The following is a 25004-nucleotide window of genomic DNA, read 5'->3' as shown; positions in this document are numbered from 1 at the left end:
AGGATTCTATCAGCCAATCGGAATTAAGGTAGGAATTTTCTGATTGGCTGATGGAATCAGCCAATCAGAATATAGTTCAATCCGATTGGCTGATCCAATCAGCCAATCAGATTGAGCTCGCATTCTATTGGCTGTTCCGATCAGCCAATAGAATGCGAGCTCAATCTGATTGGCTGATTGGATCAGCCAATCGGATTGAACTATATTCTGATTGGCTGATTCCATCAGCCAATCAGAAAATTCCTACCTTAATTCCGATTGGCTGATAGAATCCTATCAGCCAATCGGAATTCGAGGGACGCCATCTTGGATGACGTCCCTTAAAGGAACCGTCATTCGTCGTCTAGTCGTCGGAAGAAGAGGATGGATCCGCGCTGGAGGTCTTCAAGATGGAGCCGGTCGTCATCGGATGGAAGAAGATAGAAGATGCCGCTTGGAGAAGATGTTTGCCGGTCCGGATGTCCTCTTCTTGCCGGATAGGAGGAAGACTTTGGACCCTCTTCTGGACTTCTTCAGTGGATGTCTAGCCCCCGCTTGGGTTGGATGAAGATCTTGGAGCCAGGACGGATCGGTGAACCTGGCATGGTGAAGACAAGGTAGGAAGATCATCAGGGGGGTAGTGTTAGGTTTATTTAAGGGGGGTTTGGGTTAGATTAGGGGTATGTGGGTGGTGGGTTGTAATGTTGGGGGGGGGTATTGTATGTTTTTTTTTACAGGCAAAAGAGCTGAAATTCTTGGGGCATGCCCCGCAAAGGGCCCTGTTCAGGGCTGGTAAGGTAAAAGAGCTTGTAATATTTGTATTTTAGAATAGGGTAGGGAATTTTTTATTTTGGGGGGCTTTGTTATTTTATTAGGGGGCTTAGAGTAGGTGTAATTAGTTTAAAATTGTTGTAATATTTTTCTTATGTTTGTAAATATTTTATTATTTTCTGTAACTTAGTTCTTTTTTATTTTTTGTACTTTAGATAGTTTATTTAATTTTATTTATTTGTAGCAATTGTGTTTAATTAATTTATTGATAGTGTAGTGTTAGGTTAATTGTAGGTAATTGTAGGTAGTTTATTTAATTATTTTATTGATAGGGTAGTGTTAGGTTTAATTATATCTTAGGTTAGGATTTATTTTACAGGTAAATTTGTTATTATTTTAACTAGGTAACTATTAAATAGTTCTTAACTATTTAATAGCTATTGTACCTGGTTAAAATAATTACAAAGTTGCCTGTAAAATAAATATTAATCCTAAAATAGCTATAATATAATTATAATTTATATTGTAGCTATATTAGGATTTATTTTACAGGTAAGTATTTAGCTTTAAATAGGAATAATTTATTTAATAAGAGTTAATTTATTTCGTTAGATAAAAATTATATTTAACTTAGGGGGGTGTTAGTGTTAGGGTTAGACTTAGCTTTAGGGGTTAATACATTTATTAGAATAGCGGTGAGCTCCGGTCGGCAGATTAGGGGTTAATAATTGAAGGTAGGTGTCGGCGATGTTAGGGAGGGCAGATTAGGGGTTAATACTATTTATGATAGGGTTAGTGAGGCGGATTAGGGGTTAATAACTTTATTATAGTAGCGCTCAGGTCCGCTCAGCAGATTAGGGGTTAATAAGTGTAGGCAGGTGTCGGCGACGTTGTGGGGGGCAGATTAGGGGTTAATAAATATAACATAGGGGTCGGCGATGTTAGGGCAGCAGATTAGGGGTACATAGGGATAACGTAGGTGGCGGCGGTTTACGGAGCGGCAGATTAGGGGTTAAAAGTGTAATGCAGGGGTCAGCGATAGCGGGGGCGGCAGATTAGGGGTTAATAAGTGTAAGGTTAGGGGTGTTTAGACTCGGGGTACATGTTAGAGTGTTAGGTGCAGACGTAGGAAGTGTTTCCCCATAGGAAACAATGGGGCTGCGTTAAGAGCTGAACGCTGCTTTTTTGCAGGTGTTAGGTTTTTTTTCAGCTCAAACTGCCCCATTGTTTCCTATGGGAGAATCGTGCACGAGCACGTTTTTGATGCCGGCCGCGTCCGTAAGCAACTCTGGTATCGAGAGTTGCATTTGCGGTAAATATGCTCTACGCTCCTTTTTTGGAGCCTAACGCAGCATTTGTTTGAACTCTCGATACCAGAGTTAAATTTATGGTGCGGCCAGAAAAAAACCCGCGGAGCGTTAACAGCCCTTTTACCGCCGAACTCCAAATCTAGGCCTTTGTGTGGAATGCAGCCCCCTTCTCTCACATGACCAATCTTGCAATAAACGGGCCTATCAATCACCCTTAATGAGCATGTTCAAGGTTACTTCAATACACTACCTCAGAGGTGGTGGAGAGTTTAAGAAGCAGCAGTCTGGTGTCCACTGCTTATTACATTGTGGGGTACAGGCTGCCTTGCAAGGATTCAAAAGCAGCTTACGCTAATTAGTAAATTGAGCCCATGGACAGAAAAAGTATGATTATTTTTCCGCATTATACATACACAGAAAATGTTGGTTTTAAATATGGAGGATCCCCATAATGCTGGATGGTCAATATTATTATTATTGCTTGTGCAGCTGAGCTCCCTGCTCTCACACAACCAACCATGTAAGAACAAGGCTTGTCAATCATCTCAATCAGATCCGATTGGAATTATTTAACTCCACTATCCTTAAGACCACATATACTTAACCGCAGCTTCATAAATGGGGCTCTGAAATCCACTACCATCATCTTCTTTTATTTCAGCATTTACCAAAACATTTTTGTTTGATAAAAAATATTCAGTATTTCCTGAACAAATGTTTTTGTGTGTGTATGTATGTGGGTGTGTGGGCATGCAATATTAAATCAGAGATTGTCCTGGAACTTCCACCTCTGCTAAATACTCCAAATTAGATGTCACTTAACTTTAAAAACATAAGGGCCATGTGGACAAAACACAAACGAATACATTTATTACTCACAAAGATTTTGAAAATCTAGACCTGAAACTTAAGTTTCATATTGATAAATTGTCAGAAGAAATAAGTGAAGCTAAAAATAGGAAATTGTAAAGAGACTGGTCTGACCATCAAAAAGGCAATATATACAAAGTGAATCAAAAACAAAGAAACTTCAGATACACAAATGACCCCAAGGGTAATAAAAACACTACCCCTGACAATTCTTCCATAGATTCTGAACCCTCAGATGAGGAATCAGTACAAACACCTATAGTAAACACAATTACTGCCTCCACAGAACCCTCAATAACGAGGATTTTTTTAGAGAGAGATCTGTTCCCCCCAAATAGAACGATAAGAACTAGGCAGCAAAACAAATCAAAACCACCTAACAAACAAAAATAAGAAATGATGACTTACAGGTCATCAATTTGACTGACATTGACTTAAAAAAAGGAACACTACACTCTTTTATCTAAAGGACTGAACTTTATACCTACCCCACAGCATGACACATTTAACTGGATTAAAGACACTCATCTTTTTGCCAGGAAACTGGCACTACATAAATTTCACAAGACCTCCAACACTAATTGTCTGAATGATATGGGTATTAAAGAGGAGGACCATGAAATGGTGAATTTAATGCTAATGTTACTGAATGAAAATGATAATTCAGCTGACACTGTGAAAGGCAGTATATTTAAGCCAAAAAGTAAATTCATGCCAGCAATTTCCAAATACTCGTCGATTGATAAATTTGTCTCTTTGGTCACAACTGAATTAGAAGGACTCACTATAATAAAAGTAAAATTACAAAGAACTTTTAACCATTAAAAACGCAGACAAGGGCAGTAATATGGTTATCATGCGCAACATACAATATGTAAAAATGTGCTCAGATATTCTGGGTAATACAGGGTAAAACAGGATCCTACAGAAATATTCACCAAAGAGCTTAAATCAATCTTAGACAGAGGCTTTGGTGAAAGATTAATTACTAAAGCTGAACATCTATTTATGTGTAACATGACTCCTAGGATAGCTGCTTTCTACAGTGTCCCCAAAATCCATAAAAATATAAAAGAGTCCCCAGGTCGAACCATAGTCTCTGGGAATGGATGCCTTACAGAAAATGTGAGCATGTTTATTGACAAAAAAAACTGAGAAACTTTGTGTACACCCTGACATCATATGTACAAGATACAAAAGATGTCCTAAAATGCCTGGCTGATATCACAGTAAAGAAAGACACCCTGTTAGCCAGTATTGATGTTGAAAGCCTATACTCAAATATTTCACACGCTCTAGGCAGGGAAGCTGTACTTCACTTTCAAAGATCAGTCAATCCAAAAGGTGATAAAGAAGATGAATTCATTATTGATCTACTAGACTTTGTACTGAGACACAACTATTTTTTGTTTAATAAATGAATATATCTGCAAAAAAAGGGGATAGCAATGGGTACATGCTGTGCCCCGACATATGTGAATCTTTTCTTGGGGTGGATTGAAAATAAAAGTGTACTTAATCAAGACATGAATCCATATATGAAATATTTGGAATTGTACATTCGGTACATCGATGATGTACTCATTCTGTGGACTGGCACAAAGAAGGATTTCTCAAATTTCATACTGTGAATAAATGATAATCCATATGGGATGAGATACACTTCTACACTAGATGATGCAACTATCTCCCTTTTAGACTTGGAAATAAGAAAAGAGGCAGATGGGTCTTTAAATACTAAAATATACAGAAAAGAAACATCTACTAACAGTCTCCTGCAGTGGGACAGTTACCACCCAAAAAGTCAAAAGATGGGTATTACCTATGGATAATACCTACAGTCTAGACGTAATTGCAGTACAGAGGCGGATTTTGAATCTGAGGCAGGTGAACTAAGATGAAGATTCAAAGAGAGGGGCTTTCCAGGTAGATGCTTGAAGAAAGCATATCAGAGAGCCAAGGCCTTAGATAGATCATCATTATTGATGAATCAGTATACAGCCAGTATTATACCTACAGCTGAACCACACACCATCAGAATAATAGGAACCTTTGATGATAATAACACCACTATTCGCAAAATCTTCCTGAGACACTGGCACGTGTTTCAGGAGGATGAAGATCTCCCAGAAGTTATTACTGAGAAACCAATAATAACACATAGAAGATCTAAGAACTTGAAAGATATCCTGACCAACAGTCATTACTCACAAGAGCAACCAAGAACATGGTTAAAATAAACTAAAGGTTTGTACAAATGTGGCTGTTGCCAGGCTTGTAAAAATATGGCTCCCACTAAAATCTTCACACACCTGAAAACATATAAAAAATATGAAATTTCAGATTTTCTGAGCTGTAGATCAGTGATTTATGTTGCTATGTGCAAATGTCCTCGGATATATATGGGTGAAACCTCAAGAGAGCTACGTACTAGAGTACTGGAACATATAGGTGACATTAAATGGAACCGTATTGTACCGGTAGTCCAACATATGAATACTGTACACCAAGGACATAAATATGAGATTTTTTTCTTTGCAATTGAGCAACTTAAACTCAAAGGAAGAAGAGGTGACATTACAAAAATACTTCTACAAAAGGAGTGTAGATGGATTCATGAGCTACAATCAGCTGCACCCAAAGGCTTAAACGAGGCCATTTCCTATAAAAGTTTCCTTTAATTCCAATATCGTCTGTGTAAGGGACACAGTCTTTAGATTGAGATTTTTCTCTCTACAAAATATATGGTTTTCAAACACATTAAGTTAAGATTTTAGAGAATGATGTGATCATGAGAGGGATGAGGCTAATGAAGTAATCTGTCAATTTTTGGAGATACATTGGACTTAACATAGATAGAAATGATATATGTATTTGGGAGAGAATAAAAATACAGGTGATTCCCCTTTAAGAGAATGAAAAGTTTATGAAGTACACGACTTAGCTACACCAAAGGGGTACCATTGTATAAACACTTTATTCCCCTATTTCCCCCAGTACATACAGGGTCTAAATTTCCAGAATTTACCATTAATAAATATCATAAGTGCTGAATGGCACTTTATACATTTATTTCCCTCTGTACACACGGGGTTAATCTCCTGAAATTACCAGTTAAAAATATCAACAGGGTTTAATACACTTAGTATTATCTTAGTCTGTGTGTTTTTTAATCTTAATATGCATAAGCACATCCTATCGATATGCATATATTTGCCATTTCCATAACATGACTGTCCTTTCATATGGTCTTTTTATGTATTGATTTTTATGTATTGATCTATATGATTTTTATTATATAGTTAACTGAATTTTGCATCAAAGTCCTGTAGAGGAATAAGATTACCTGTAATATTTTGAATACATTAAGCGGATACGCATAAATAACTGTTTCTAAAATGCTTGTTTTCATCATTGATCGCTTAAACATCCAATTGACGAAACAATGTAAGCATCTGATTGGTGCATGAAGGCAGTACTATCTGTCAATTACACTGCCATGCGGTTAACACTTCCACAAACTTTATTCAGTCCCCCTGACAACGGATCGGTATAAATAGTGACGATCTACGCTGGGCTTGCCCTATGCCCTGACAAAGTCACGTACAAGTGACGGAAACGCGTCGGTGGGCGTGGCCAGGGGTGGTTTGTTGTTTGTGGTTCGGTCTGGCAACATTAGATAGTGGTTTGAATATACCGCATCCTGATACAAAGTATCTATTCACATTTGCACTACGAGTAATTTGGTTACTTTACAATATCGCCACTATGTTAGCTGCAGTAAGCACCAATGAGCAGGATTAATATCCTGTTATATCACAACCTCTGAGGAGATATATTGTCAAGCAGTGATGACTGCAGTAGCTTTTGCTCTGTGTAGCGATATTCCTGAGTAATACTACAAAATAGTGAGATATTTATTAACATTTAAACCTCTGCATGAAGAGATACATTTGTGTAAAAAGATTGAAAGTGTGACCGTATAGATGGAATCTGAACCTTGGTCATATGAGTTTATATGTGTGACCCACTAGCAGTATAGATGTGAATGCTGTATGTACTTTATTTGTGTGATTTATAAGTAGGGAACAAGTAAGAAATCGTCTGACTTTGTTCAATCAAAGCAGTACGCAGGCAAGAGGTCACCTTTGAGCGCATAGTGTGTCTGAAATCTTGATGCGATCTGACTGAGCATACTAGAGTGATATACCGATCGCCTTACCTTCTTATATCTATATAGTTACCGACCACATCCTCCCCCCCTGTCCACATGGCCCTTATGTTTTTAAAGTTTAGTTACATCTAATTTGGAGTATTTAGCAGAGGTGAAAGTGACTATACCCATCTCTAATACACCTCTTTAGTGTCTGATGTTTTGTCCTGTCTTTTTGCATATTTGTTAAATAAAGTGTTTTTTATTTCATATTATATTTGAAAAGTTAGTGTTTAATTTGACACTTTGTCTTAAATACCACAAATCCCCTAAACCCCCCTAATCTCCCTATATTGTCCTGGAACTGTATGAGCATAACAACCATATCAACAAATGTTTGTTGCTTTTACTTGTTATTCTTCATAGACATCGAACATGGACTGAAAGAGAAAACAGTAAAAAAACAATGGTTGTTCCTCAAAAAAGATGCAGGTTGGTGCCAACGTTTTTTTTCCCTCAGATAGAATAGATTGCTACAGGAGTTTTAAAAATAATATAGTGTGCATTGTTGAATGAAGCATCTCAGATAACACACTAGAGTGCTGTAATAGCGAATGAATGAGCAGTTCACACATCGGGTGTGTCTACATACCCTAGAATGAAACACAGAGTAAGTGTAAGAAGCATTAGTGACACAGATATGCACATGACACATCAAGTTACCCAGCAACCATCCTTAAGGTGCTTGGCCCAGGTGAATCTTTTCAAAAAGATTACTTGGAGCCAACGTCTAAGATTAATAAAGCTGCACCTACATTGCAAGGAAGATGTCCTACATATATTTTAAGATTTGAGGGTCTTATCAGCAAAATGGCGTAGTCCAAAATATTTGTCTATTTCTGATTCTGAAGTTTTATATAGGATATAACTAAGCATCACTATTTTGATGAGGCATCCATTTGCCATTGGCTAGTTATACTTTCCTTCCATGGATGCATATGAAAAGCCACCAAATTGTTCTGAAATCGAACATAAAACATGGAAAATACCATGTACATGTATCTGTGCATTTATCCAATCAGAAGTAAGAAAATTGTTGATGTATCTATAAGCATTGCCCACAACCTCTGCCATTGCAAAACTCCTATGCTGCTCTTGCCGAACACACTTGTGATGAGGAGATTGTTGTTTCTGAGCCCTCTGAAACTGTAACAGGTAATTTAAATCTATTGGTACCTGATTCTCCAGGTAACATAACACAGGAAAGAACTGCAGATGTGTTTTTGAAGAAAAGATTGTTAGTGGGTGACTCTATTTTGAGGAATGTGTATTTAGGTGAAAGTAAAGGAGAAGCAAGGGAGATTAGATGTCTTCCATGAGCTACTGCTCACAGGGATAAGAATCATATTTTGAGAATTGTTAAGGCAGCAGGAAAGGGAAGTGAGTTAAATGTGATTGTTCATTTAGGAACAAATGATCTGGCTAGTAATCATGTTGCTGCTGTTCAGAAAGAGTTTTGTGACCTAGGTAATCATTTAGAGAATGTGGCATCAACGCTATCATTTTCTGCTATTTTACCTGTGTATGGCCAGGAAGCAGGAAAGATGGAGCGGATAACAACATTTCTTGGTTAGATAAATGGTGCAGGGAATGAGGATTTGGTTTTATTGGCCATTATAGCTTTGTTTGGAAAGATACTTTATTTAGTTATTTAGGAGAGATGGCTTGCATTTGGATGTTAAAGGAACAGAGTATCTGGAAGAGGAGTTCAAATGCTTTATTAGAAATCATTTAAACTAATAAAAGGGGTAGCATTAATGTATCCACCTGCCCCCCACATAATGCCAAAACTGTTAGTCAAAGTAACAATTCTAGAAAATCTAGTAGAAAAATTATTTGTGCCATGAGCACAAATGCTCGCAGCTTAGGAAATAAATTTCCTGAACTCCTTTCAATAATGACTAGGGACAACTTGGATTTAGTAGCTATAACAGAAACATGGTACAATGATTTGCATGACTGGGGCATAGTCATACCTGGATACAGGTTATTTAAAAAGAAAAGAGTAGGAAAGAAAGGTGGAGGAGTTGCTCTGTATGTAAATGAAAATATAAAGGTTACTGAAATTGTAGGAACAAATAATAAGGTGGAAAGTATTTGGGTGACTTTGGAAATTGGAGATAAAATGTGTTTAGAATAGGGGTTGTATATAGGCCTCCATTGCAGGATGAAAAACTGGACAATCTGTTATTAGAAGAAATAACCAAAATGACCATGAAGGGTAAGGTTATAGTACTGTGGGACTTTAATTGGCCAGATATAGACTGGAATATTCCTTATGCTAGATCAACTAGAAGCAGGTATATTCTTGAATCTCTGCTAGGGGAATCACTTGAGCATGAGCAATTTGTTAAGGAACCAACTCGTAAGGAAGCTATATTAGATCTAATACTTACAAACAGTGATACAGTTTCAGATATGTCTGTAGGTGAGAACTTAGGATCCAGTGATCATCAATCTGTTTGATTTAGTATTCATGTGCAGGAACTGTCCACCCAGACTAAAACAAAAGTTTTAGACTTTAGGAAGGCAGATTTTTCATTAATGGGAGAATACCTAAAAAATTATTTAAAAGGGAAAACTCTTATTACAGGGGTTCAAGAACAGTGGGAATACACTGTATTAGACATGTCTGTAAAAGTAAAAGAAAGCGGAAACCAATTTGGTTTTCCAAAGAAGTAGCACATGCTGTAAAGACAAAAAAGATAGCTTATAAAAATTACAGACACACACAAGCAGATGATAATATGAAAATATGGAGACTCCAACAAAAAAAGACTAAGCAGTTAATTAGGAAGGTTAAAGCTCATGCAGAAGAGAACTTAGCACAGTCATTAAAACGTGGGGACAAAACATTCTTTAGATATATCAGTGAAAGAAGAAAAAATAAGGTAGGAATAGAAAAACTGAAATCAGTTGATGGTAGAATAATAGAAGGAGATAAACAGATTGCAGGCTGTCTCAAAGATTGTGAAGATAGAATGTCTACATTAAGGGATGCTACGAAAAATAGAAACAAGCTTAACAGTAATTTTTTACAGAGGCTTTCCATTAATTTCCCTACTACTGAAGTTAAACTAACTGGCCTGTAGTTACCAGATTCTTCTCTACTGCCCTTTTTATGAAGAGGTATTATATTTGCTATTCTACAATCATCTGGGTCAGCTCCTGTTAATAGTTACTGATTAAAGAGATCAGTTAATGGGACAGTTAGCACTGATCGAAGTTCTTTTAAAACCCTTGGATGAATATTATCAGCAACCACTGCCTTTTTAATATTTATTTTTGATAATGCTAACAAAACCTTATGACTTACATAAAGACAAACAATTTAGAGGACCAAAATCAGCATGGTTTTATTTCAGGGAGATCATGTCAGACTAATCTAATTGACTTCTTTGATTATGTGACAAAAGTATTAGACAAGGGTGGAGCAGTTGATGTAGCATATCTAGATTTCAGGAAAGCATTTGACACCGTCGCACACAATAAACTAATTCACAAACTGTATCTCCTTGGTCTAGATTTATAAATTGTGAACTGGGTGGAATGCTGGCTTAAGGACAGAAAACAAAGTGTCTTAGTAAATGGAGTTCATTCAGCAGAGGGGGCTGTTACTAGTGGTGTTTCTCAGGGGTCAGTTCTGGGGCCTGTTTTGTTTAACATATTTATCTGTGATATCAGCAAAGGGCTACAGGGGAAAATACAGTATGTCTGTTTGTAGATGATACAAAAATTTGTAATAGAGTGAATGTTCCAGGGGGTAGACAAAATGAGAAGTGATATACAACAATTGGAGGATTGGACAAATGACTGGGATCTAAAGTTTAACACAGCAAAGTGTAAAATAATGTATTTAGGGAAGAAAAATCCAAATGTTATTTACAGACTCAATGACACTTTCCTGACTGTTACAGATGAGGAACAGGACTTGGGAATTATTATTTCAGACAATTTAAACTTAGTAAACAATGTAGTAATGCAGCGAGTAAGGCTAGCAGAATGCTTGGATGTATTGGTAGAGGTATTTGAAGCAGAAATAGTAAGGTTCTTATGCCACTTTATAGATCATTAGTTAGGCCTCATCTTGAGTATTGTGTGCAGTTCTGGAGGCCATATCTTCAGAAGGATATTAACAAACTTGAATCTGTGCAAAGGAGGGCCACCAAAATGGTACATGGTCTAAAAAATAAAACTTACCAGGATAGGCTCAATGACCTAAATATGTATAGCTTAGAGGAGAGAAGGGAAAGAGGTGATATGATAGCAACTTTCAAGTACATTAAAGGGTTTAGTAAAACTGAGGCTGTGGGTATTTTACATAAAAGGGAAAATTCAAGAACAAGGGGTCATGATCTCAAGCTAAAGGGTAGTAATTCAGGAGTAAATTGAGGAAGCACTTCTTTACAGAAAGAGTGATTGATTTATGGAATAAACTTCCTCAAGAGGTAGTAGCGACAAACACTGTGGGGGACTTTAAAAATGCCTGGGACAAGCATAAGGCTATCCTACAAACTAGATAAGTTTATACTATTAGGTAATATCGGGCAGACTTGCTGGGTCTATGGCTCTTATCTGCCGTCAATATCTTTGTTTCTATGTTTCTATAACTCAGGCTGTTACAATTGTTCAAACCGCTGCTCTACTAACTGGTTGCAAAGATGCATTTATCAAATCAGAGTTCTAAGCAGTATACAAAGTTTCCTGCAAACCTGCAAACTCCTTGAGTGGGGCTAAAATCTGAAATATTTAAATAGCATAACAATAATTCTAACATTCAGATGTCAAAAGTTCAACATTCGCCCATCCCTTATCAAGAGTGAAGCTGTACATACCTTGAGGTAATTCTCTATGAGCCACTGTAGCACTGAAGGAATAATTTTCTTTTTCGAATAATTTAGCATCAATAAAATAGTTCTTCAGCTAGAACCCCTGCTGTTTCATGCAACATTCTATAGTATAATTAGTTAGAAAGTGTTGTCAAAAACCACTATTGTGACCATTCATTTCTTTGCCAGAAGCATGCTGTTTGCCCATACCAAAGCTGACATATTGATGGATACAGATCAGGTAGTCTCTGCAAGTGGGTAATTTTATTTGTCCACAGGTAGCTCATATTAAGAGTAATTCATTTTGGGATGATCTTGATTTTTTTTCCCCTTAACTGACCTGAACTTCTTTGCAGCTCATGGGTGTTTTACCTATTAAAGCTGTGCACAAAGAGAGAACAGTTTCATAAAAATGAAACTACATCAGTTCTTATATAGTATATGCGGAAATGCATAGAAAGTCTATTCTATGTAAAATATTTCAATATCACTTAATTAATAGATTATGTTATAATTTATTTATAGAAACAGAGAGAGAGGGATATATATATATACTTGTCTGAGTAAGGGGAGTATGACCCCGAAAAGTCACGCTTTTGAAATAAAGTACTTTGAAAAGACTAGTGAGTGCCTTCCTCTACTTGATATATTTAACCGCTGGCACCCTGCCATTAAGGTGAGAGTGCTCATTGTTGCATTGTATATGTATATATATATATATATATATATATATATATATATATGTACATGGTTGTGTATATATATATATATATATATATATATACACACATACATATATATATAGATGGATGGATGGATGGATAGATAGATATAAAATCTAGTATGACCATTGAGCTAAACCTTCCATTGCCAAAGTCAAAAGCATTTTTTGAAGCATAGACTTAGCATTTAATCACTTTATCATGATATTAATTATTTCATTGTTACACTTACTGTATTTAGATTAGATGATTGTATGTATCTTCTAATTACATATTTTATATTATTATTTTTTAATATAGAGAGAGGACTATGAGCTGCTTGTGCATTGTAAAACTGTAGCGTTAGCATTTAATATAAACGAATTAGGTTAACAATCATAGTAATCTATGCCCTAAGGAAAGTCAGGCACCATATTTCTAAGTTGTCACATATAGTTTATGTAACATATAGATTAATCACATTTTATTAATCAGAACTTATGAAACAATTATGAAATAAGAAAATTACTGTTATAGACCCCAGTTTCATTAAAGAATATAATAAAAATGTCATGTAATAAACATGTAAGCTATTCATAATTTCAGACACCTAATTAAAAATGAAAATAGCATCAACATTAATATAGGAACAATTTGCTAATATTCCCCTATTATATCTATTAAGAGAGCAGACCTACTGTTGCAAATGGTTAACAGTTAAATGTTAAACAAATTACTCATTTTTTGAAAAACATTATTATGATCTAAATTCATACAGGACACTTTTGCTCTTCCCATTAATGTGATGAGCAATTAACATATAATTGCATAGCATTGTCTTGCTTTAAGTGGATTTTAGTTGGATTATGACCTCAATTATTCATCTGTTGGATGCTGCCAAAGTGACATATAATGATGTCCATAAATCAAGACAAAGGTTTGCAGTAGAAAGATTGGTCAGAAAAAGGTTGGAATTCTATAACCTGACTGACAATGACAAAAGTATTTTGTGTTCTGTCCTTCCATAAAGTTTTTAGTTTGAGAGGAATATGTGTGTAAACTACATACTGCAATCTATAAATTTGACTGAATTTTATGTAAGTAAAATTGACTTTGAAGTTGTCGGTGGAGCGAAGGGTATTTGAATTTCATATATATGTTAAAAGTAAGTTACAGTGCATATTCAATACAACTAATGAATTAAACTCTGTCTAAAGTAGTACTAACATTCTAGATCTGGTTTAAATAGGGGAGAGTTTACCATCACTCTAAGCTCAAATAGTTTTGACTATTCAAGATGGAATTGCTTTTGAATAGCCCTTGGTTAGTGAATGGGACTGATATTTACATATGTATATGTATTTTGTATACATATACAGGGAGTGCAGAATTATTAGGCAAATTAGTATTTTGACCACATAATCCTCTTTATGCATGTTGTCTTACTCCAAGCTGTATAGGCTCAAAAGCCTACTACCAATTAAGCATATTAGGTGATATGCATCTCTGTAATGAGAAGGGGTGTGGTCTAATGACATCAACACCCTATATCAGGTGTGCATAATTATTAGGCAACTTCCTTTCCTTTGGCAAAATGGGTCAAAAGAAGGACTTGACAGGCTCAGAAAAGTCAAAAATAGTGAGATATCTTGCAGAGGGATACAGCACTCTTAAAATTGCAAAGCTTCTGAAGCGTGATCATCGAACAATCAAGCGTTTCATTCAAAATAGTCAACAGGGTCGCAAGAAGCGTGTGGAAAAACCAAGGCGCAAAATAACTGCCCATGAAATGAGAAAAGTCAAGCGTGCAGCTGCCAAGTTGCCACTTGCCACCAGTTTGGCCATAATTCAGAGCTGCAACATCACTGGAGTGCCCAAAAGCACAAGGTGTGCAATACTCAGAGACATGGCCAAGATAAGAAAGGCTGAAAGACGACCACCACTGAACAAGACACACAAGCTGAAACGTCAAGACTGGGCCAAGAAATATCTCAAGACTGATTTTTCTAATGTTTTATGGACTGATGAAATGAGAGTGAGTCTTGATGGGCCAGATGGATGGGCCTGTGGATGGATTGGTAAAGGGCGGAGAGCTCCAGTCCGACTCAGACGCCAGCAAGGTGGAGGTGGAGTACTGGTTTGGGCTGGTATCATCAAAGATGAGCTTGTGGGGCCTTTTCGGGTTGAGGATGGAGTCAAGCTCAACTCCCAGTCCTACTGCCAGTTTCTGGAAGACACCTTCTTCAAGCAGTGGTACAGGAAGAAGTCTGCATCCTTCAAGAAAAACATGATTTTCATGCAGGACAATGCTCCATCACATGCGTCCAAGTACTCCACAGCGTGGCTGGCAAGAAAGGGTATAAAAGAAGAAAATCTAATGACATGGCCTCCTTGTTCACCTGATCTGAACCCCATTGAGAACCTGTGGTCCATCATCAAATGTGAGATTTACAAGGAGGGAAAACAGTACACCTCTCTGAACAGTGTCTGGGAGGCTGTGGTTGCTGCTGCACGCAATGTTGATGGTGAACAGATCAAAACACTGACAGAATCCATGGATGGCAGGCTTTTGAGTGTCCTTGCAAAGAAAGGTGGCTATATTGGTCACTGATTTGTTTTTGTTTTGTTTTTGAATGTCCGAAATGTATATTTGTGAATGTTGAGATGTTATATTGGTTTCACTGGTAAAAAAAAAAAAATTGAAATGGGTATATATTTGTTTTTTTTTAAGTTGCCTAATAATTATGCACAGTAATAGTCACCTGCACACACAGATATCCCCCTAAAATAGCTATAACTAAAAACACATTAAAAACTACTTCCAAAACTATTCAGCTTTGATATTAATGAGTTTTTTGGGTTCATTGAGAACATGGTTGTTGTTCAATAATAAAATTAATCCTCAAAAATACAACTTGCCTAATAATTCTGCACTCCCTGTACAGGATATCCCATGTAGCTAATGGGACCTATAGAAACAACAAGAAAGCGGTGATTTTGACCACAACATGGAGAAATTACTTTTAGCAAACTGGCTATTACAATCATTTTTTTTTTATTTTATACTATCATTTTCAGGATTCTAAAGTACACTAATCTACTATTTATGAATGGGGTTTTGTTGGCAATCACATTGTCGTAATCAGAAGTTAAGTATTTACCATTCAGTTTTGCTTATTTTAAACCGCAATCTCCTTACAGTTATAGAAATGTGGCAATGAGAAACCTTGTTCTGCCCAATAAAAGTGAGTTTTTGATATTGCTGTCTGCAATTTTTGACTATGTTTAAAACCGATTAATTTAGCTAACCTTTAAGAGGATGATAATAGTACAAAGTACTGTAACATATGACCCCATACTAGGCATACGTTCCGCTTACAAATAATACAAGACACAAGAGATGGGTGCAAAGGCCGTAGCCCGCATTTATTAAATCTTTTATAAATATATAACTTATAAATTCAACAAGACACTTTTAACTTGGTAACACAATAACCTCATAAACCTGGGATGCTTGCCAACAGAGATGTACCTTCCACTGGCTTACCACCAGGTACATCCCCCCCAACTCTCTCCCGCCTCTTTAGGGAGGTACCCATTTACCTAACCTACAGTCTATAAAAAGACAAGCACCCCCGGAAAGCTGACATTCATCACACAAACAAAAGGGGAGGGAGGGAACTTCACTTTGTGGTTGCAGGGACTACAAAGAGGGTGAGCAACTTCCGCAGCCCTCTTTTGTACCCCACCCACAAGCTCCACCTTTTGACCAGACCGCTCCACTGCCAACGATGGGGGTCAAAATCCCCTCCGTCAATGCTCTCCTCCAGGGAGCCATGACCACATACTAGGCATACGTTCCGCTTACAAATAATACAAGACACAAGAGATGGGTGTAAAGGCCGTAGCCCACATTTATTAAATCTTTTATAAATATATAACTTATAAATTCAACAAGACACTTTTAACTTGGTAACACAATAACCTCATAAACCTGGGATGCTTGCCAACAGAGATGTACCTTCCACTGGCTTACCACCAGGTACATCCCCCCCAACTCTCTCCCGCCTCTTTAGGGAGGTACCCATTTACCTAACCTACAGCCTATAAAAAGATAAGCACCCCCGCCACAGCACGTCACTGACGAGCCGCCCCCACACCGGCTAAGGACTTTTGCACCCCCTCTTTGATGTTAAAATTAAAGAGCCCCACCTCATTGAGGTGTACCCCATCCTTTAGGAAGAAGCAACGACCTGTTTCCCCTTCAAACTCTACGTGGCGAATGCCGAACCCCCCAATTCTGCCCACAAAACTAGTAACCGTTCTGTTAATCTTTTTCCTAGAGGCCTCCAACTTCCTGAAATCCCACGCCGCTCGCCACACCGAGCTGGGTTCAATGTCTGATCAAACTATTATTAACCAGGGGAATAATTCCTTCAACCCAAATCCCTCCTAATCTTCTCCACCAAGTCTTTCTGGGACAAGAAACCCAAGTCATTGCCCCCTGCATGGATGACCAGAATGTCTGGTGGCTGAACCTGATCCCACCTCAATCCTCTGACTTCCAGCCACCGCAACAACACTGCCTCCTCCTTAAATTTCAACTGTGCGCATTCGTCCATCACCGCTGCTGCCTTACGGGCCCAATAGATATAGGAATGGCCCACAATCCAACAATGAACTGGACCTACAAAACAAGAAAACATTCTAAGCCATCAGGTCTGGTCTAACATACAAACGGAAACATCCAGATTTCCAACCACCAATCTTCTTTATCACACTCTCACCCAACCCCAAACTAGCGGCTTCAGTAGCAGCCCCAATTCAGAACGAATGTGTTCCGAATTCCTCAGCCGTATACCCCAGGTCCCCCAGCGCCCATCGAAGCACCGCCAGGAATTGGAAACAAGATAAACTCGAGCCGTCCCTGTGTATAAACAATGGCAAGTGGGCGCACGGCCGGACCTCCAAAAACACAGTCATGTTGGCTACCGGGCACCCTGCCCCCTGCACCTCCCCAAGCTTTATCAACCTGCCTCGCCCTTACTGATCCGTCTTGGACCCCCGGAGCCAAATCCACACTACCTTGTACTTAATTTACACATCCCTGGCCTGCAGACCCCCCACATCTCTCCTATTCGCCCCCACCAATTCTGATACTCAGAAAGCCCAAAAAAACGCTGTCGTAAAGGCTGCCCTGAACAACAAAACCTCAAACCATGAGGTACACACTGTTTCCAATACTCCTAAAATCCCCTTGTCACTCTGATTAACTCCAGACATCCAGCTGCAGCAGTTCTGGTGGTCAAGTGACTCCCTACGTCTCCGCTTCCGGTGCCGCTTCCCGGAACCTCGACCACTGAAAGCGAGAAAGAGCATCAGCTATAGTATTCTGATAATCAGGCATATGCACAGCATGAAAAACACATTCATTCGCATACAGTCCAGCACAAACAGCCTCAACAGGCGAACCACCGGCAGGGAGCAAGACGTCAAATTGTTAACCGCAAACACCACCCCAAGGTTGTCCGAATGGAACACCACCTTCCTATCCTGCAGCTTGTCTTTCCACACCGTCACTGCCACCAGCAAAGGAAAGAGTTCCAAAAAGACTAAATTCTTCATCAGACCACGGTCGACCCACTGTGCCGGCCATTTCCAAGCCACCCAGCCTCCCTGGCAATATGCTCCAAAACCTAGGGACCCCGCTGCATCCGCAAACAGGTGCAGCTCCTCATTTGACACCGCCCTCCCCTGAACCAACGCCTGACCGTTAAAATCTGACAAAAACAACAACCATATTTTCAGGTCCTCCTTAAGATCGGCCCCCAAAGTAATCCAATCCTTGGGGCCATTCAATCCCACCATAGCCAGTGAGAGCCTCCTGCAAAAAACCCTCCCCACGAGATAATCCTACAGGCAAAATTTACCTTGCCCACCAAAGACTGGACCTCGCACAGACGAATCTTGCGCTTCCGAAGTGCTCCCCTTATGACCCCTTTTAGGTCAACTAGTTTGTCCATCGGCAGCCGGCACTCCATCCGGATGGAGTCAATTTCTATTCCCAAGAAACTCAATGTGGTGGTCGGACCCTCGGTCTTCTCGTGGGCCACTGGAATTCCAAAATCCTCTGCCACCTTGAAAAATTGGTCCATTAACTGTACACAATCAGTTTTCCTGGCGGCACCCACAAACAGAAAATCATCCAAATAATGGACGACTGATGCCAGCCCCGATCGTTGCCTTACCACCCACTCCACAAAGGTGCTAAACATCTCAAAGTATGCGCACGATATGGAGCAACCCATCGTGAGACAAAGATCCACATAAAAGGAACCTTGGAAAAAACAACCGAGAAAATGATGACACACAGGGTGCACTGGTAACAGCCAAAAGGCAGCCTCCACGTCCACTTTACCCATTAACACTCCTTCGCCTGCCTCCCTTACCAACCCCACCGCCTTATCAAATGATGCATACCTCACGGCTGCCACTGCAGGGTCGATGCCATCATTGACCGATAAATGGTAGATCATGTGAAACTGGCCTGCCGCTTTTTTGGGCACGACCCCCAATGGAGATACCCTCAAATTCCGGAACGGCGGGTGTGAAAACGGACCCGCCATCCTCCCTAATGCAACTTCTTTGTCAATTTTACTTCAGACCACCTCTGGCAATTCCTTTGCCGATTTCAAATTCCCCGAAATTTGCACCCCCCTTTTCTTCAAATGGAATCCAGAACCCTGAGCTAAAACCCGTAAGCAAGAGTTCCGCGTCCCCCGCCTTCCCCCTGACTTTAGCGAACCGCTCTAACCAAGGAACCATCTTTCCTTCCTTCACCGGTGTCCTGGCCCTTAGCAGCAGTCTCGCCTGACTTTCCCCCTCCCCCGCTTCTCTTGAAACACCTAGCCCACGAGTGGGCGCCTTCGCATCCCGAACAAGCGTGCCTGTACTTGCAACCGGACCAGAACTTGCATTGACCTTCGTTATACTGGAAGCAGAGGCCTTTCCTGATGGCCACTGCTGCTCCCCCCCCCAGAGCTACCAGGGGCTGCTCCTCCTCCCGCAGCTCCGCCGAGGCCATGAAAGGACCCGCGCAATGGAGTCATCAACTCCAACCAGATCCCGATGTCCCTATCGTCCCACCTCATCTCCGGTCTCACCGCCATCCGCTGCCGAAACTGCTCATTGTACCGCCACCACAAGCTCCACCTTTTGACCAGACCGCTCCACTGCCAACGATGGAGGTCAAAATCCCCTCTGTCAATGCTCTCCTCCAGGAAGCCATTACTATTTACTTTGCTTTAAAATACTTTCAGTTTAACCTGTTAAGCTTTAAGGATTTTTCTGCAACTCATGCATTATTTCTTTCACAACAGTATCAGTTGGACAGGAGTTCAAACATGATGCAATTCAAAGATATTTTCAGTACAGCACAATTTCTTTCCGCATAAAATAATTATAACTCCTCAGAAGTTAAACTGAGTTTTAGATCTCTTTGGAAGCCAAGAAAGTAAAAAAAAAAAAAAAAAAAAAAAAAGACTAGAACACCAATCACCAATATTGTATTATTTATCAATTGTCTCCTATGTCATATCCAAAGAAGCAAATTTGATTCCTCTTTTGAAAACGCAATGTTATTAAAAATCAACAATCAATATAATTCCTTTTTTGTTTGAAAAAAATTGAGCATAGAAATCCTAGAGAGAATGTATACAACATTTTGAATGCACAATAAAAGAATTTCTGTATAAAATACATTGCTTATCGGGGTTGTCCCTGTGAGTGGTAAACTGACTCCCATACAAATAATGAGAGCTCTCTGCTAGGTAAAAGTTTGCAATGGAGGGGGAAACTGACGTGTTTTAAAATGTGAATATTATGCTTAATTCAAATCAAATTGCGATGTTTTTAGGGGACTGTACCTTAAATGTGCTGTCATTTTTATATGCATATGATTATATACATATATATTTATCTGTAAAAGTGTATAAACACATATTAACACATACATATATATGTATATTTTCATTTTCATATATATTTACATGGTGGTCTATGGCAACACACAGTTCACATAGAAAGCAATGTAAAGGCACTTTTTAGTGCCGTTTTTTTCTAACACCCCACTCCCACCAACTTTAGACCCCAAAAACTGCATAGTGCAGTTATTTTTAATTAAAAAAATGCTACTTTTTATTTATTTTTTTATTCAAAACTGCAATGCCTTCAATTTTGAGGGCATTTAGGGCACTTTTTTAAAATTAACCAGAGATCTATACTCTGGTTAATTTTCGGAGCGCTAATTGCTACCGTAAGCTCATGGTAGCAATACCCAGCTACTTGTAATGGCTGGTTAATTATTTAAGTACAAATTTCTTGATTGTTTTTGCACATCCAGTGTACTTAAATTATGATTTGTGCTGTGCATAGTTAATACGATTTATTTCTTTGTAATATTAAATGTTAGATTTTTTATAAAATGTGATTTTTGGAGAACAATTTTGTCATTAAGTTTGATGCATCTTAATAATACAATTTTTTCCTTAACCCCTTAACGACTGAGGACGTGCAGGGTACATCCTCAGAAAAAAGGCAGTTAACGCCTGAGAACATACCCTGCACGTCCTCAGTGTGGAAAGCAGCTGGAAGCGATCCTGCTCGCTTCCAGATGCTTTCCGGTTATTGCAGTGGTGCCTGCAATAACCTTTTTAAGTCATCCGGTGCAGAGAGAGCCACTCTGTGGCCCTCTCTGCACCGGAGATCGGTGGCTCCCTGCGTTGGTGGGTGGGAGCCGGACCGGGAGGCGGGTGGCGGCCATCGATGGCCCTGTTGATGTGAAGGGGGGCGGGATCGTGGGCGGGGGTGGCTGGGCGCGCGCACAGGCACGCGCGCGTGCACGGGAGGGTGGGGGCGGGCGCGTGCACGGGGAGGGAGCGGGTGGGAACCGCTACACTACAGAAAATGCTGGAAATAAAAAATATAAAAAAATGTCAAAATTAAAAAAAAAAAACGATCAGCAAGGTTGTGGGGGTTTGTCTGTGTGTGTGTGTGGGGGGGGGGGGAAGCTACACTACAGAAAAAAAAAAAAAAAAAAAAAAAAGCACTTTTTATTGTAAACTGGGTACTGGCAGACAGCTGCCAGTACCCAAGATGGCCCCCAATAAGGCAGAGGGGAGCGTTAGAGAGCGGTTTTGGGGGGGATCAGGGAGGTTGGGGGCTAAGGGGGGGATCCTACACAGTAGCATATGTAAATATGCTAAAAAAAAATTCATTTTTCTTTAAAACCCTTTTATTTTAGTACTGGCAGACTTTCTGCCAGTACTTAAGATGGCGGGGACAATTGTGGGGTGGGGGAGGGAAGGGAGCTGTTTGGGAGGGATCAGGGGGTGGGATGTATCAGATGGGAGGCTGATCTCTACACTAAAGCTAAAATTAACCCTGCAAGCTCACTACAAACTCCCTAATTAACCCTTTCACTGCTAGCCATAATACACGTGTGAGGCGCAACAGGATTTAGTGGCATTCTAATTACCAGAAAGCAACGCCAAAGTCATATATGTCTGCTATTTCTGAACAAAGGGGATCCCAGACAAGCATTTACAACCATTTGTGCCATAATTGCACAAGCTGTTTGTAAATGATTTCAGTGAGAAACCTAAAATTGTGAAAAATTTTACGTTTTTTTTAATTTGATCGCATTTGGCGGTGAAATGGTGGCATGAAATATACCAAAATGTGCCTAGATCAATACTTGGGGTTGTCTACTACACTACACTAAAGCTAAAATTAACCCTACAAGCTCCCTAAAAGCTCCCTAATTAACCCCTTAACTGCTGGGCATGATACACTTGTGGTGCGCAGTGGCATTTAGCGGCCTTCTAATTACCAAAAAGCAACGCCAAAGCCATATATGTGTGCTATTTCTGAACAAAGGGGATCCCAGAGAAGAATTTACAACCATTTATGCCATAATTGCACAAGTTGTTTGTAAATAATTTCAGTGAGAAATCGAAAGTTTGTGAAAAAATTTGTGAAAAAGTGAACGATTTTTTGTATTTGATCGCATTTGGCGGTGAAATGGTGGTATGAAATATACCAAAATGGGCCTAGATCAATACTTTGGGATGTCTTCTAAAAAAAAATATATACATGTCAAGGGATATTCAGGGATTCCTGAAAGATATCAGTGTCCCAATGTAACTAGCGCTAATTTTGGAAAAAAATGGTTTGGAAATAGCAAAGTGCTACTTGTATTTATGGCCCTATAACTTGCAAAAAAAGCAAAGAACATGTAAACATTGGGTATTTCTAAACTCAGGACAAAATTTAGAAACTATTTAGCATGGGTGTTTTTTTGTGGTTTTAGATATGTAACAGATTTTGGGGGTCAAAGTTAGAAAAAGTGTGTTTTTTCCATTTTTCCTCATATTTTATCATTTTTTTTATAGTAAATTATAAGATATGATGAAAATAACGGTATCTTTAGAAAGTCCATTTAATGGCGAGAAAAACGGTATATAATATGTGTGGGTACAGTAAATGAGTAAGAAGAAAATTACAGCTAAACACAAACACCGCAAAAATGTAAAAATAGCCTTGGTCCCAAACGGACAGAAAATGGAAAAGTGCTGTGGTCATTAAGGGGTTAATATTTTGTGTGAATAGTTCAATTATTTATTTTGTAAGATTTTAAATTGATGAATTTTATTATGCACTTTTGTAATGTATGCATCATCTTCCGAAATGAAAATGCAATTTTCGCCCCTTATCATGCTGTTTTCAGGGTAAAAAAGTGGCTGTATATATTTCCACCTGGGAAAATAGATGGGTTGGCGAGCATTCTTATAGAATCTCAACAGTCCAGAGATCTTCTAAGAATCGGTGTCATCAAGAGATAGGGGCCGATTTATTAAGATGCGGGCAGACATGATCTGCTGTAGCATTAACATTGCACAAGCATTTCGAGAGAAATGCTTGTGCAATCCGCCCCCTGCAGATTTGCAGCCAATATTATCTTAAGACCACTGCTTCTTAACTTATGTTTCCGTCTCGCGTGTAAACTGCTGCATTCGCAGCATGTTAAATCTGCCCCATAGACCGAGAGAAGGTAGACATGGGAGAGAGAAACAGAGTGAATAGTTAAAGGAGAATGATTAGAGAGGTTTTATGCCAGAGTAGCTGGCTATGCTAAGATGAGGGCTCTGGGCATGGCACCATACCACCAAAATAATCTGTCATGAGGGGGGGGGGGAAACCCCCACATTTTGTTCCTACCGCCCTGGGCAAGACCCCTTAATGACCCAAGCCTTTGTCGGTCAGCTATTTGGTCTAACTCTAGGGCCACCTCTGCTGTTATTACTTTTATAATTCAATTCCAACTCTTTCTAGTATTATTTTAGACTAACTACCTTTTATCACAAACGTTTCCACAGGAAAGACATTTTTCACTGCTTTATTTTAAATACATTATTTGGTTCACTACATTATACAATTTATATAATAATAATAATAATAATAATAATAATAATAATAATAATAAATATGTTACACAACAGCTTTGAAAACACTGCTAATCCCATTTGACCTTGCAATACCAGCACAATGCTTATTTTTAGTTATAAATGCATTTTTTCCTGTTGTTATTTTCAAGTATAAAAGAACAAAAACTCATATTTGATAGAACTATCAGACAAAAGATTAAAAATAGATCTTATTTTAATCTAAGAAAAATAACAAAACAATGCAAAGGCAAAAAACATTTTTGTGCAAATGATAAAAATAGCAATTTTGTAGAATAAATGTTTCAAACAAATAATAATAAAAAAAATATATACAGTATATATATATATATATATATATATATATATATATATATATATATATATATATATATATTTATATATATATATATATATATATATATCTTGAAATAATTATGTAGAAAGACCAAGGAGACCAAAAAAAAAAAGGAAGAAAAAAACAAAACCCATTATTGCATTATTCTTGCAGCTCTCTGTCTGCTCATATACAATATAAAATAAAATAAAGCTTACTCTGGGTATAACTGTGGTTTTTAGAGCATATATTGTATCTTAAAGGGATACTAAACCCAAATTTTGTCTTTCGTGATTCAGATAGAACATACAATTTTAAGCAATTTTCTAATTTATTTCTATTATCATTTTTTCTTCATTCTCTTGCAATCTTTATTTGAAAAAGCAGAAATGCAAGGTTTGAAGCCGGCCTATTTTGGTTCAGCATCTGGGTGGAGCTTGCTGATTGGTGGTTACATTTAGTCACCAATCCGCAAGCACTACCCAGGTTCTGA

This window comes from Bombina bombina, chromosome 1 (assembly GCF_027579735.1).
Source record: "Bombina bombina isolate aBomBom1 chromosome 1, aBomBom1.pri, whole genome shotgun sequence".
Lineage (NCBI taxonomy): Eukaryota > Metazoa > Chordata > Amphibia > Anura > Bombinatoridae > Bombina > Bombina bombina.
The sequence above is the reverse complement of the archived record's forward strand: the minus strand, read 5'-3'. Positions refer to the sequence as shown.